We start from the raw sequence: 15619 nt of genomic DNA, 5'->3' as shown, positions 1-15619 counted from the left end.
CTGGGTGGAACAGTCAGTCAGCTAAACCTTGCCCTGGATCCCAGGACACTTGGGGAAAAAAGTGTCTGAGACTGTTCTCTGTAGCTGCCTTAGAGAGCTGTGCCTTTTGTCTCTTAAAGTCCTGCATGTTAGGAGATTTCTTCTAAGTAGAAAGAACATTTGATGATAGGTACTCAAAATGATGACACATCACCTAGAAATCACCAAAAAGTACTGTGCAACATGTAACATGATGTGCATTTTGAAAATCCTCCCTAGTAGGGCTCTTGGCTGGCAACCCTTGATCTCGAGGTCGTGATTTTGAGCCCAACGTTGGGCACAGAGATTAATTTTAAAAATGAAATTAAAAAAATAAAGTAATTAAAAAACTCCTCTCTAGTTATAATATAGATTATGGGTTGGAGAGAGAGTTTACTTCAGGCAGGGAGGTAGGTTAGAGGTCTATCGCTGTTGCTCAAGAGAAGTCATGTGGGTTGGAATTAATAGTGTTGGCAAGAGATGTTGAAAAGGAGGTCCAGTAGGCAGGACTGTTGGTTCAAAAGATAGAAACCTACTTAGAGAAAAGAAGAATTTATGGACTCCTCATGGCCTAGCAGGTACGTGTGAAAGTCTGCAAAGATGGTTCATTAGTAATGTTAAGATACATAGTTAAATGGGAGTTAATGGTCAATTAATTTGTATTGTCAGCTCTTTTGTGACAATTAGGATAAAACAGAGATTGCTTTCACCATTCAGTAGGGGGTAGACATGCGGTGTAAGAAATACTGGATAAATAGAATCGCGAGAATCAGGACCTTCCACACTTGCTCAGCTACTCCACATCCTGATATACTGACTACCTCCCCCATTTCTCCTGTACATTACGACACGGTGGTTACTAGATTTTAAGCCCCAGATTGTGATGCTCCTGCCAGTTAAAAAGGACACGAAGTGTTCCCTGGGAAGTCTTGGTACCATTTTCTAATTTACTGATGCCCTTGGCGTTCCCTGTCTTGTCTTTCCTACATTGTTGATCTGTTCTACTTTGGCTCCTCTAATGAATCATCCACTGCGCCATGCCTTCTGGTCCTCTGCCACATTGGGATGCAAAGTATCGTCACGCAGAACAATATCCGTACATGTTTGGATCGGGGTGTATGGTCATGAGATGCTGGAGTATCTATTCTCTCTCACTTTCTTATTTAGTATCTTTGGACAAACCAAAAGCCTTAATTTTGATTCTTTATTTATTCCAATAGGCTTTTTGTCATACAAAATAGGATTTTGTGTATGTCTTTGATTTTACAAAATTCCCAAGGCAAGCGTGCCTCCAGTATGATCATTGCTGTATAAGAACAAATAAAACTGTAGTCAGTTATAAGCTATGCAAAATGTGGGTTATATAGTTTGAATTATTCATCTGGAATAGATCTTCTGTGCAGTGAGTGATTGTGTACTTGACAATAAGTGATAAATAATAGTGATTTTGATATATTTTTTTGGATGGATGGCTTATGGCAATGCATAAACAGTGGGAAAGCATTACATTTTAAATTGGGATCACTACCCTAATACCAAATAAACAGATGCTATGACTTGGCAGTTGCTGTTGACAACAAGGATCTAATATCTAAAGTAAAGAAAAATGATGGAAGTCAAGGGCAGCCATTCTACCTGGCACACTGAACTTAGTTTCAGTTAAAACAAAGAGAACCAAGGATATTTTGGACTTGGTGTCTATTCTTTCCAGTTATAGACATGGGTCTTTGTAACCCACCTGTCCTAAACCTGTTTATGGATATTGACTCAGGGAAAGGCAGAATGCTAATTCCAGCGGAGATTCAAGAATGATTGAGGCATTCGTGTCTTTAAAAATTAAAATCTGGTGAAACATTCCCGGAGCCCTAAGAAAAAGCCGACAGATCATCCTTAATATGTCACTGAGGTTGCTCAAGTTAATAGAAAACGGTTCTCTGCAGAATTCTGTGTTCAGGGCTTCCTGCATTTGTTTTTTCTCTGGCTAATAGGCAAAATATAATGCAAAATCTTTAACACATGTAGTAAGGAAAAAAAAGGCAAGATTTATGGTAATCATCATCAAAAGTTGACATACTTGAATCATCAAATTTCATAAGCAGCTAGCTGGGATAATTTTCATGTGCTAGCAGTTTTTCCTAACAGAAAAATATATATATATATATATATATATATATATATATATATATACACACACACACACACACACACATATATTAAAGAAATAGCCCCAAATATTTTTTTCTTCTCTATTAAAATTCTTCTCTTCAGTGCTCTTCCTCTGTGAAGTTCTCTGTCTAACCTCCCACTGGTAGCACAAGGGATTATTTCTTGTGAGCTGTCCTACTGCAGTGTTTATGCTCCTGGGTACAGAGTGAGGGGGTATCTCTATTTATCCTCCATGATGGGAGGTGGGGCTCTGCCTCTCAATGTGATTTATAAAACCGGGTGCCTAAAAACCCAGGAAAAGGTGCTGGGTAGGAAGCTGAGTGGTTGGTAAAACGTCAACTGTCCCTTATAGAAATATACTTTCTGATTATGCAAAAATGTAAAAAAAAATGTTGCCTTCGACTGACAAATTCATACTTACGAGTAAAACAACTAGAGATATTTCTGTAACAATCAAAAGGGAATGAAAATATACCATGACCATTTAACCGTGTGCTAGAAGTTTTTGACAACGTGATAGGACATGAAACAGAAGGCATATTGGATGGGGGGGGGGCGGGGTCTAAATCCAACGGCTGGTGTCCCTATGAGAAAAACAATTGGGACACGGAAACACAAAGAGGGAACACACAAGAACAAAGGCCATGTGACAATGAGGACACGGACTGGAGTGGTTCAGCTCCAAGCCCCGGAACACCAAAGAATGGCAGCCACCGGGAGAAGTAGGCCCCGATGCAGGGAAGGTTCTTTCCTAGAGCCTCTGGGTGGAGAACAAGCCTCCTGACACCTGGATTTGGGGCTTCTCGCCTCCAGGAGTGTCCGAGAGTAAATTCGTGTTGTTTGAAGCCACCGAGTTTATGAAACTGCTTTTATGGCGACTCTAGGAAACTAATACAAAGTGATACTAGATTGAGACTGTATTAATATTAAATAATACTAATTCTGAGGTTTTGTAGATCTTTTTTTTTTTGTACATAGGGCCCTGGGGAAATCTATGATACCAGTGCATAAAAGGGAACAATAATTGATGGGCCTTCTCTGTAAATCTACCTTACGGAACATCATCACTACCACATTAATGGGATTACTGGTTCAATAGGCATCTGTCTAACTATACAACAGAATATGAGTGGGAAAACTGAATTTGTCATGTGCCATGCCAGAAAAGTTGCAATTAGAGATAAGACATTTATTGAGGGATGATCATCTCACCATTAATGAACAAGATGTGTATTTCTTATGTAGAAGTAATAGTTTGGGGGCCCTGCTTAACATCACATGACTTTAGATATTTTGACTATAAAGAGGCCTGTGTGTGCTAATTTGAACGTCCTATTAGACTCAAGTTAAAAAAAATTTGCATTTTAAGAGCCACATATTCACAGTAAAAGAAACCTACCCTGGGACTTCCCTTCTAGCCATGATAGATTAACTGGGACAGGAATTGCCCAAAATGACTCGAAAACTAGACAATACACACGCAGCAACGTTCATACACTGAACAGCAAGCAGTGTATGACTGCGTCCTTGATAGACAAGAAACACAAGAGCTGAGTGTCACGGCTGCCCAACGTCCTGCTTTACGCACACTCTGCTGTGATAGGTGACAGTTGGTGGGATGCCAGGCAGGTCTTGCTAAACGGGCACAGAGAGGAGGCTCAGGTGCTGAGCCAGCTGGGATTTGTGGGGCATGGGGGTTCATGGCTAGTCTCTGGTTTAGGATTACTCTTATGTGTACAGAGTAAGACTCTGTGGCACTTAGTAAAAGTTCCTAGACTTAAGTGTGCTAGCCAAAGCTGTAGAGTGCATGCATACAAACTGGGACAGCTTTCTCCTCATGTCCGAGATGCCTGGGACATCCCAGAGACCATGAGTACCCCGTGGACACCAGCCCTACTCTGGGACTGAGATCAAAACCCAAACAGGCCCGCGGTAGCAAAGAGTAAAATCAAACAAGATAGGAACAAAGAGCTCACCAGTGATTCAAATGGCTGCCAAAAAAAACAAACAAAAAAACAAACAAAAAAAAACAAAAAAAACAAAAAAATACTCCAAAGAAGCCAATCCCTCAACAGCACGTTGTCAGGATGAGCTGAGCCCTATTAAAAATGACTGAACCTACAAAGAAGTAGGAGACTGTTATCAACTCAAAACATGTTGTCAATGGAACTTTAATTAAAACATATCAGTTTTTTTCAAAAGGAGCAAACAAAAATAGATCCCAAGATAACACTGATGATGGAAACAGCAAAAGTGTGTTTTGGCATCTATTTTAAGTGTATTGTATAAGTATGTTCAAAGACTTAAATAAAAACTCCATAATTATAAAGGAGATAGGGAATCATAACAGGTAAGTAAAAAGTATAAAAAGAAGCAAATACAAATTCCATTGTTAAACATGTACTATTTATAAATTGCAATGAATGAACATAACATCAGATGGATACCATGGAATAAATTGTTACTGACCATGAAAGCAGGTAAATAAGTCTTCCCCAAAAAAGTAGAAGAAAAATAATGGGGAACACCCAGAGACTTGGTAACTAATGGGACAATATCAAACGATTCAACTCCTGTGTAATTATAGGTCCAGAGGGAAAGAGAAGGAGAAATAGAATGAGTTAGAAAAAAATACTTTGAATAATGATGGGTAGGTTATATTAAATGTCAAAAGTCAATTCATAAAATGAGGAAGCTTAGCCATAATAAATATAAAATACAAACATATCAAAACCAATATAAATACAAAATACAAAAATAAGCAACCGTGGCATATCATAGGCACATGGTTGGAGATAAACGGTAAAGAGAAAAAAGCAGCCAGAGACAATTGACGCATTATATATAGAAGAAAAATGACTTAGCTGACGAATGACTTCACATCAAGAACAATGGATACCAAAAGACACATCTGAGATGCTGAAAGGAAAAAAAAATAAGACCCTTGAACCTTACTCTTTTTTTTTTATCCAATGGAATTGTCTTCAAAAGTTAGAAGAAATAGATACACATTAATATGAAAAGGAAAACAGGAGAGAGAATTCCTTGTTAGCTTATGTACCCCAGAGTAATTGCTAAAGAAAGTTCTTCAGGATAAATGGCAGCGAGACAAGACAGAAGCTCAGGTCCAAAGAAGAAATGAAGGGCGTTGAAAAACATAAGTAGATGGATATAAAAGATTATGCTTTTTTCTTGGAGAGATAACTGACAAATACATATAAAAAACATTTAATTGGGCGTTTGTTACATATTTGGAGGTAAAACTTGTAATAAGCATGAAATACTGGGAGAGTAAAATTTTATTTTTTTTTTTAATTTTTTTTTTTTATTTTCAATGTTTATTTATTTTTGGGACAGAGAGAGACAGAGCATGAACGGGGGAGGGGCAGAGAGAGAGGGAGACACAGAATCGGAAACAGGCTCCAGGCTCCGAGCCATCAGCCCAGAGCCTGACGCGGGGCTCGAACTCACGGACTGTGAGATCGTGACCTGGCTGAAGTCGGACGCTTAACCGACTGCGCCACCCAGGCGCCCCGGGAGAGTAAAATTTTAGAGTTTGAAGGATATTACATTTTATATAAATAGTATCATGCCTAACGCCAGTGTATTCTAACAAGGTATGAGAGGAGAGTATGATACTGGAACAAATAAAAAAAATATTTGCAAAACTGGGGAGCTAAAAAACCTATAAGGAAATTAAAATAACAGTAAATTAATTCACTTAATCCAAAACAAGGTGAGGGGCACCTGGGTGTCTCAGTCGATTAGGTGTCTGACTCTTGATTTCGGCTGAGGTCATGATCTCACAATTCATGAGTTTGAGCACCTCTCCAGGTTCTTTGCTGGCATGGAGCCTGCTTAAGACTCTCCCTCTGCCTCTCTTTTTCCCCCTCCCCTGCTGCTTTCTCTCTTTAAAAAAAAAAAAAAAGAAATTAAAACAAAACAAGGTGAGGAAAGAGAAACACAGGAGTGAAGACCGAAGGCAAAGTTAGAAAACAAAGAACAAGACGGTAGACGTAAAGCACACATGCGGATAGCCGCACCGAATACAAACAGAGCTGACATTCTCAGTAAACAGGCTGTACTTTTCAAAATAGGTACAAAAAGCAAGTTCCCAATATATTCTGTCCACGTAGACACAATGGATATAAAGGGAACTGGAAGTACTTTATGCAAATAATGTTACTGTGGCTCTTTTAATCTCAGACTAATTGGATCTCAAAACAAGTATTGGTAAAGAGGAACACAATGGTAAAATTAAAGGGAGCACTAGAGAAATTCACAATCATATTTAAGAATTTTAATTCTCTCTCTCTTTTTAAGATTTTATTTTTAACTAATCTCTCTTCCCAACGTGGGGCTTGAATTCACAACCCAGAAATCAAGAGTCACAGGCTGCTCTGACTGAGCCAGCGAGGTACCCCCAGCATTCTCTTTTAACATTTGGTCAAAAGAAATTATAAATATATGGGAGATCTGAAAACAGTATTTACCAATTTAACATGAAAATATATGTGCATAACACTGAACACTACACATTCTTTTCAAGTGTACTTGAAATAGTCACCACCATAGACTGCATGCTAAGTCATCAAATGCATCTAAAAATTTAAAAGTCTGAAATACTGGTTTCAGTTTTGTTACATCAGGCCAGATTTTTTTTTCCAAAAACAGAAGCCCTAATCTGAGTGTTTGCAGATTTCCATGGCATGTCCCATTTCACGCTTGTTAAAATCCCGGGTATGTAGCTAGTTTCCCAAGTCAGATCAAGCTGGATACCTCTAACAGTGTATGTTCTTTAACAAAACTAAACTAGAATCTAACAAAAGTAGGATACATAGAAAAGATTACAAATACTTGGAAACTTAAAACCAGAACTATAAATCAACTATAGGTCAAAATGAAACAGCAAGAGAAATTTTAAATATTTTCAACTAGAGGCTAATGGAAATATAAATGTGGGACATAGCTAAAAGCAGAGAAAAGTTATAGTTTGAAAATTTCATATTCTAAAACACCACCTTATTTGAAATTATTTAAATTACCACTCTAAGAAGTTAGGAAGAAAGAAAACCAAAGCAATTAGGATGTTACATCAAAGTAATTAGAGAAAGGAATATAAATTATAGAAGGCAAACAGAAAAGAATAGAAAATAGAGCATAGAAAAAAAAATAACACACCTCAAGGTTGATTCTGTGGAAGGATTAATAAAATTAATAAAAATCGAACAAGAATAATCAAGGGGGAAAAGAAAAAAAATCACACATCACTATTGACAGTTACAGAAGTCGTATCATGACAGATATGACATTAAAAATAATGAAGTAATCTTGCAAATAATATTATTTGTTAGCATAAATCAAAATAAATACTTATATATTCACTCATTTGCTCTAGAAGTTTATAGGTTCCCTTTCTTCTACGTATTTATGTCATCTGCAACCAAAGACATTTTTTGTCTGTTTCCCCCCAATCTTTATATATTCTGTTTCTTGCTATACTCCACTTTGACAACTTAATAGAATTGACCAATTTCGTCAAAAAATTACTTACACGGATTCAGGAAGAAATAGAGAAGCTGAGTGGGCATACCTCTGTTAAAGCAATTGAATCCATAATCAAAAGCCTTACAGGGAAAAAAGCTGCTGCAGATAGTTCCACGGAACATTGTCACAAACATTTAAGGGGGAAGAATGCACATTGTCTTCAGAAAATAGGTCACCATAATCTCCTACCCCTGCACTTATTTGAGGAAACCAGAAGAAATACTCTCATTCTAAAACGTCAAAAAGCATTGCAGGGAGATAAAATCATAGATCGAGCTCTTTCATAAAATTTAGACATAAAAATGCATCGTAAAATATCAACAAATCTAAGTCATGTAATTGACATGCAAGCATTGATTTTTGAAACGGTTGTGAGACAGCCGCAGGGAGCCTTTTTAATTAGCACAACTAAGTAAAGAAGAATGTAAGTTTCCTGTCTGTTACCAGCTTGCCCTAGGAACTGAAGCAAGTTAACTTCTTTCTCTGATCTTCAGTTTCCTTTTCTTTTAATCTGACAAATATAAAATGGATATGGTGAGACTTAATGCATATCAAGTGTCGCTATTGTGTCTAAGGGGAGTCAACAAATGATAGCATTCATCATATATATTTTCCTTTGCTCCTAACCTCTTTAATTGCACTTAAATCCTTGCTGGTGAAAAAATAAGAATCTTGAAAATTCTTGAAAAATTCTCTTGCGGTAAGAATAAGAATCTTGAAAATTCTTGAAAAAAATAAGAATCAGAAAAAAAAAGTCCTGATTTAAGTGGTATCTTAACCCTTCGGGGCTTCCCTTGGCCACTCTATAAAAATGGGGATTGGATGATCTCTGGGGTCCCTTTCCAGCTTCAGTATCTCAGGATTTTATTTTTTTTATTTTATTTATTTTATTTTATTTTTTTTTATTTTTTTAATATCTCAGGATTTTAAATGTATTTAAAATTCCCTTCTGCAGACTTGGTGAGTGTTAAGATGATCTCTTCAGGGTTATAGAGCAAGACTGGTGCAGTCAGCATCTGAACTTGGTGGCCTTATTTCAAGTTGAAGGTGGTCATGTTAAAACCTCTTTCTCTTTGTGTTTTAAGGTACCCCAGAGAAATGACTGGAGAGTTGCTTCATCAACCTCCTAATGAACCAAATACAAATGCCATTGGATTTAGGTTTGGTGACCCTCTGTGGTTTCCAATCTCTGGTTCTCTTATGAATTGGCAAGGGCTCATTCATTGGTTTGGTCTGAAGTCTATTGTGTCACAGTTCTAAAGGTATCATAAACACACTGTTTCTCTCTACCCCACTCTTTTAATAGCTGAGGTGCCAGTATTAATTTCCAAGTTAGTTTACATGACTTAAAGAAATAAACCGAACTGAGTCCCCCCCGACCCCCCACCCCATCCAGTCGGTACTTAAGTTCCGGTGTTTTCTTTGCCAAGTGTATTCACAGCTCTGGAAATAGTAGTGAAGGATTTGCAATAGTCTTTCACATTAACATAGACCGTGTGCACTATGCTCAACGGTTTCCTCGTGAGGTGTCAACGATCTTAAATCGGTGCTTTAAATATTGTGTCACACGAAAGTTGTTTTGTTGCATTTTTTGTGGGTGGAAAGAATCAGGATCTTAAGTATCCAAACTTCACATTCCATTTAGAGACCATGTAATGACATCTCTGTATTGGGCTGTGTCATCAGAGATATTGTCCAGTACAATGCTTTTGTTTGGACACAAGGGGGTAGTCCTCACAGGTTTATGTGGGTAAATGGTTAATGCGTTAGACCTCCTTGTGTAGGCAGGCCCTCCTGGAGGTGCCTGTTAGCCTGGCTGAGGGACTCGAGAGGCAGGACACCACCCCTGTAAATGATAGCAACAAGTTGTGAGTTTATCCTGAGGCAGGCAGTAGTGGCCCACTAGGGTTTGCTTTAGTCTGCTGGCTTCATTTCTTGACACCCCCCACCAAGTCCGATGTGGCCCTGTTTGTCCTCTTTCTCGGTGTGAGACATCTGAGTAAAAAGCTTGGAACTTCAGAGGGCAGAGGTTCAGTCTTCCTTCAACCACTTGCCCTTTTGTCTTTGGATCCAGAGAATTCTCAGTAGGAAAGAGAAGTCTCATTTTCCCTGACCTTTTAGTATTCCTTATGTCAGTGGGGTTAGGGTGTTTTTTTTTTTAGTTTCCTAAAGGTAGGGGAGAATGTAAACACCATTGTCCCAAATAAGCTCCAAGTATTTTGTTGGGTAACGTCACCATTAAGGGCAGGGGCTTGAGAAGTCACACAGATAGAGTATGTAAATACACATATTTTCATGATGTTGGACTCATCCTGAGCTTTACTTACCTCGTGGGTGACATTGGGCTATTCATATGTCCTTAAATATTTCATATATAGAAGCTCCCTCTTCTACATGGTTTCGCTTTCCCTGGTCTCAGCTACCCAGGGTCAACTGCATCCAGAAGTAAATTGCCGTCTTCCTCACATAGCCTCAGAAGGTCAGTAGTAACCTAATGTTACATCACAACACCTACAGCATTCACCTTATTTGGTCTCCTCTTGTAGGCATTTCATTATCTCGCATCCTCACAAGAAGCACGAGTATGGGACAGTAAGCTATCTTGAGAGAGAGCTCACATTCACGTAGCTTCTGTTACAGTAGATCGTTATATTCTGTTATCAATGCTGTCCGTCTCTTACTTGGCCTAATGTAGAAGTTAAACTTTATCATGGGCGTGTATGTATAGGAAAACTATAACATACCCGGTTTCAAGCATCCACTTGGGGGTCTTGGAATGTATCCCACAGGGATAAGGAGGAACTACCGTATCTTACAGACTTATATCTGCTAAACAGTAAACAGTTGGTATCTTCTCAAAATCTACCAGGTCTCAGCGGGTGACGGTAGTAATGCCATAATGCTGGTGTCCTCTGGTAAACCTCTTTCTCCTGATTCAAGTCCATACTTTCAACCGACGCTAATTACAAAACATGTATGGACATACACTGCAACCTTTGACGTCTTCTGGTATCCAGTGCCATTGCTAGAATTGCCAGCTTCCACCAGGATTCCTGCAATGACCAGTTGTCAACGATGCTTCTCTGGTGTGGTCCCTGCCTCTGTTCCCCACACGACTCTGTCCAGTTACACTGGTCACTATCTCAGTCCCTCTAAAGAATCGAGTGCTCTTTGTTTGGAGCAGGGGGAGAGAGTGGCATATGTACAGTTCCTTCAGTATAAAATGCGTTTCTCTGCTTTTGTTTTTGTCTTACGTTTCTAAAATTTTTATTTTCCCCCAACCTTTAGCAAAATTTTTATTTAATTTCTGGTGTAGTTAATATACAGTGTGATGTTAGTTTCAGTTACCACCTCTTCTGTAACCATTCTTCAGTTGACGGACCCTTGGGCTGTTCCATATTTTGGCCGTTGTAGATATGCACCTATAAATATCAAGGTGCATGTACTCCTTTGAATTAGTAATAAAATTGGAATGAATGCGTATCTATCAATAATGACTCTGAATGTAAATGGACTAAATGCTCCAATAAAAAGACATAGGATGTCAGAATGGATTAAAACCATGGCAACAAAATAAGACCCATCCATATGCTGCCTACAAGAGACTCCTTTTAGACCCAAAGACAACTGCGGATTGAAAGAGAGGGGATGGAGAAACATGTATCAGGCAAATGGATGTCAAAAAAAAGCTGGAGTAACAATACTTATATCGGACAAACTAGACTTTAAAAACTAACAAGAGATAAAGAAGGGCATTATGTAATAAAAAGAGGACAATCCAATAAGGTCTAAAATTGTAAATAATTATGCACCCATTGTGAAGGCATCCAAATATATGAAACAATAACAAACATAGACTCATTGATAATAATACAATGTCAGTAAGAGATTTTAACACACTAACGTCGATAGACAGATGACCTAAACATAAAATAAATAAACAATGGGCGCACGTGGGTGGCTTAGTGGGTTAAGTGACCGACTTCGGCTTAGGTCATGATCTCATGGTTCTTGGGTTCAAGCCCCACACAGGCTCTGTACTGACAGCTCAAAGCCTGGAGCCTGCTTCGAATTCTATGTCTCCTTCTCTCTGCCCACCCTGCTTATGCTGTCTCTCTGTGTCTCTCAAAAATGAAGAAAGGTTAAAAAGGTAAAAAAAAAAAAAAAAAGGAAACAGTGGTTTTGAATGATACACTGGACCAGATGAACAGACGTATTCAGAACATTCTGTCCTAAAACAGCAGAATACACATTCTTTTCAAGTGCACATGGAACATTCTCCAGAACAGATCACATACTAGGTCACAGATGAGGCCTCAACAAACACAAAAAGATTGAAATCATAGCATGCATCTTTTTTCGCCACAAAGTTATGAAACTATGAGTCAACCAAGAGAAAAAAATTGGAAAGACCAAAAATATATGGAGGTTAAACAACATGCTACTAAATAATGAATGGGTCAACCAGGAAATCCAAGAAGAAATTAAAAAGTATATGGAAACAAATGAAATGGCCCAGGCCCTTTGGGATGCAGCAAAAGCAGTCCTCAGAGGAAAACATGTAGCAATTCAGGCCTGTATCACGAAAGAAGAAAAATCTCAAATAAATAACATAATCTTACACCTAAAGGAGCTGGAAAAAAATGAAGCCTAAAACTAGCAGAAGGAAGGAAATAAAAAGACTAGAGCAGAAATAAATGATATAGAAATTAAACAATAGAACAGATCAGTGAAACCAGGAGGCTGGTTCTTTGAACAAGTTAATAAAATTGATAAACCCCTAGCTAGACTTACCAAAAAGAAAAGAGAAAGGAACCAAGTGAATAACATCATGAATGAGAAAGGAGAAATGCACCACAGAAATGCAATTATAAGAGAATGTTATGAAAAATTATATGCCAACAAACTGGACAATCTGGAAGAAATGGATAAATTCCTAGAAACATAGCAACTACCAAAACCAAAACAGGAAGAAATAGAAAACTTGAACAGACTAATAACCAGCAGTGACATTGAATCAGTCATCAAAAATCTCCCAATAAACAGAAGTCCAGGGCCAGATGGCTTCATAGGCAAATTCTACCAAACATTTAGAGAAGAGTTAATACCTATTCTTGTCAAACTATTCCAAAAAAACAGAAAAAGAAGAAAACCTTATAAATTCATTTTATGAGGCCAGCATTATTCCCATACCAAAACCAGAGAAAAACCCCACTAAAAGAGAGAACTACAGGTCAATACCCCTGATGAACATGGGTGCAAAAATTCTCAATAAAATACTAGCAAACCAAATCCAACAGTACATTAAAGAAATCATTTATCAAAATGAAGTGGGATTTATTCCTGGATTGCAAGGGTGGGTCAGTATTCACAAATCAGTCAATGTGGTACACCTCATGAGTAAAGGGTAAGAGCTCTATGATCATTTCAATAGATACAGGAAAATCACTTGACAAAGTACAACATCCATTCATGATAAAAACCCTCAAAAAGTAGGTTTACAGAAAACATACCTCCAAGTAATAAAGAACTTACATGGAAAAAAACTACAGCTAACATAATCCTCAATGGGGAAAAACTGAGAGCTTTTTCTCTAAGGTCGGGAACAAGACAAGGATGTCTACTCTCACCGTTTTTATTCAACATAGTACTAGAGGTCCTAGCCATGGCAGACAACAAAAAGAAAGAAAAGCTATCCAAACTGGCAAGGAAGAAGTCAAACTTACACTATTTGCAGATGACATGATACCCTGTAGAGAAAACTCAAGACTCCACCAAAAATTGCTAGAACTGATACACGAACTTAATGAAGTTGCAGGATACAAAATCAATGTACAGAAATCTGTTGCATTTCCATACTCCAGTAATGAAGTGGCAGAAGGAGAAATTAGAGAATCCCTCAACTTTTCATTCTGGAAAATCTCAAAAGTCACAAGAATATGTATAATGAATCCCCATGCACCCTTCATTTGGTTTCATCAGATGTCAACATTTTGCACCAGTGTTTATTTCACTCTGATATGTGCTGTTTTATATAATAAAATAACAATGGAGCTATAGAAGAGAAAAATTGAATTAGGAGCATAAGTAAAAGTAACTATAGGCACAAGTAGCTGATGACATATTAGACGCCAGTACGCGAGTGAGCTGAACATAGATGGAAGGATAAGGAGGCACCAACTATGATTAATACTTTAAATACACTTGAAGCATCCTAGATGTCCAGTGTTCATGACCCATATGAAGTGATCACCATGTCAGTATTCATGAGGTCTTAAATCAGCTAATTATCAATGACATCTACTGTAGCCCCATGTGTCTTCTGCTCAACAAACACAACATTCACTGGTGTTCATCAGGTTAATTGGCTAAGGCTCATTAATACTTACCTCCAGTTGTTTCTGTCTTTCATAATCATTTTGATTATGTGAAGCTTGTTCTCCAGTACACTCCTTAGAAAACATTCAAACCAACAACTTGGGACGTGTGGGTGGCTCTGTCGGTTAAGTGTCCGACTGAATACCAACTCAGGTCATGACCTCATGGTTCATGGGATGGAGTCCCGTGTTGGGCTCTGTGCTGACACTGTGGAGCCTGCTTGGGATTCTCTCTCCCTGCGTCTCTCTCTGTCTCTCTCTCTCTCAAAAGTAAATAAGTAAAATTCAAAAAAATTGCATTCAAAGAAACAATCTTCTGAGCTCTTTCATGTTGGTAACGGGTTGTAATTGAATTTTTTTATATACTTGAAGATCAGGGTTTTTTTTTAATGTTTATTTATTATTGAGAGACAGAGAGAGAGAGAGAGAGAGGAAGAGAGAGAGAGAGACAGAGCATGAGCATGAGCATGAACATGGGAGGGGCAGAGACAGGAAAAGACACAGAATCCGAAGCAGGCTCCAGGTTCTGAGCTGTCAGCACAGAGCCTGACCCGGGGCTTGAACTCACAAACTGTGAGATCATGACTTGAGCTGAAGTTGGATGCTTACCTGACTGAGCCATCCAGGCTTCCCTACTTGAAGATCAGTTTTGTTGGATGTAAATCCTTCGTTCACATTTTCTTTTCCTGAGTATCTCTCACATGTTGCCCCATTTTCTTCTGGAATCAGGCATTGCTGTGGAGAAGCTGGAAGATCACATAATTTACTTGGAAGCCTGAAGACTGTCTCTCTAAAATTCAGTACTTTTCCTGTACTATGTCTTGGTTTAAGCCATTCTGATTTGATTTTCTTTGGTGTATGATGTCCTTTTTCAATATGTATTTTCATATCTCTTCTATTCCAGGAGAGATATAGATATAAATATAGATATAGATATAGATATAGATATAGATATAGATATAAATATATTGTACTTAGCATTTGTTCTAGTCTCTTATTTTTATTTTGCAAGGACTCCTATTACTCATATATTGTGCCTTCATTGCCTACCTTTAATATTTGACATTTTCTCTTAAATTATTTTTACCTCCTTCACTTCTTTTATTTTTTTCTTTTGTTTTTTAATGTTTATTTTTATTTTTTTTTTTTGAGAGAGAGGGACAGAATGTGAAGGGGGGAAGGGGCAGAGAGAGAGGGAGACACAGAATCTGGGAAGCAGGCTCCAGGCTCCGAGCTGTCAGCACAGAGCCCAACACGTGGCTCGAGCTCGTGAATTGCGAGATCATGACCTGAGCTGAAGACAGAGGCTTAAGTGACTGAGCCACCACGGTGCCCCTCTTATTTTTATTGTCATAATTTTCCTGTTGTGGTTTCTGTTTTCAAGACATTATTATTCAGTTGATTTGCTCTTTTGTTCTTTCTTATTTAATGTTAATTTTTGTAATAATTTGTATCTAATCTTCTCTTGAGTCTGGCTCCTCATAACTTGGTTTATCTAATTCTCATTTATG

The sequence above is a fragment of the Prionailurus bengalensis genome, chromosome B1 (assembly GCF_016509475.1).
Source record: "Prionailurus bengalensis isolate Pbe53 chromosome B1, Fcat_Pben_1.1_paternal_pri, whole genome shotgun sequence".
NCBI classification, from domain to species: Eukaryota; Metazoa; Chordata; class Mammalia; order Carnivora; family Felidae; genus Prionailurus; species Prionailurus bengalensis.
This window is presented reverse-complemented; position numbering follows the sequence as displayed.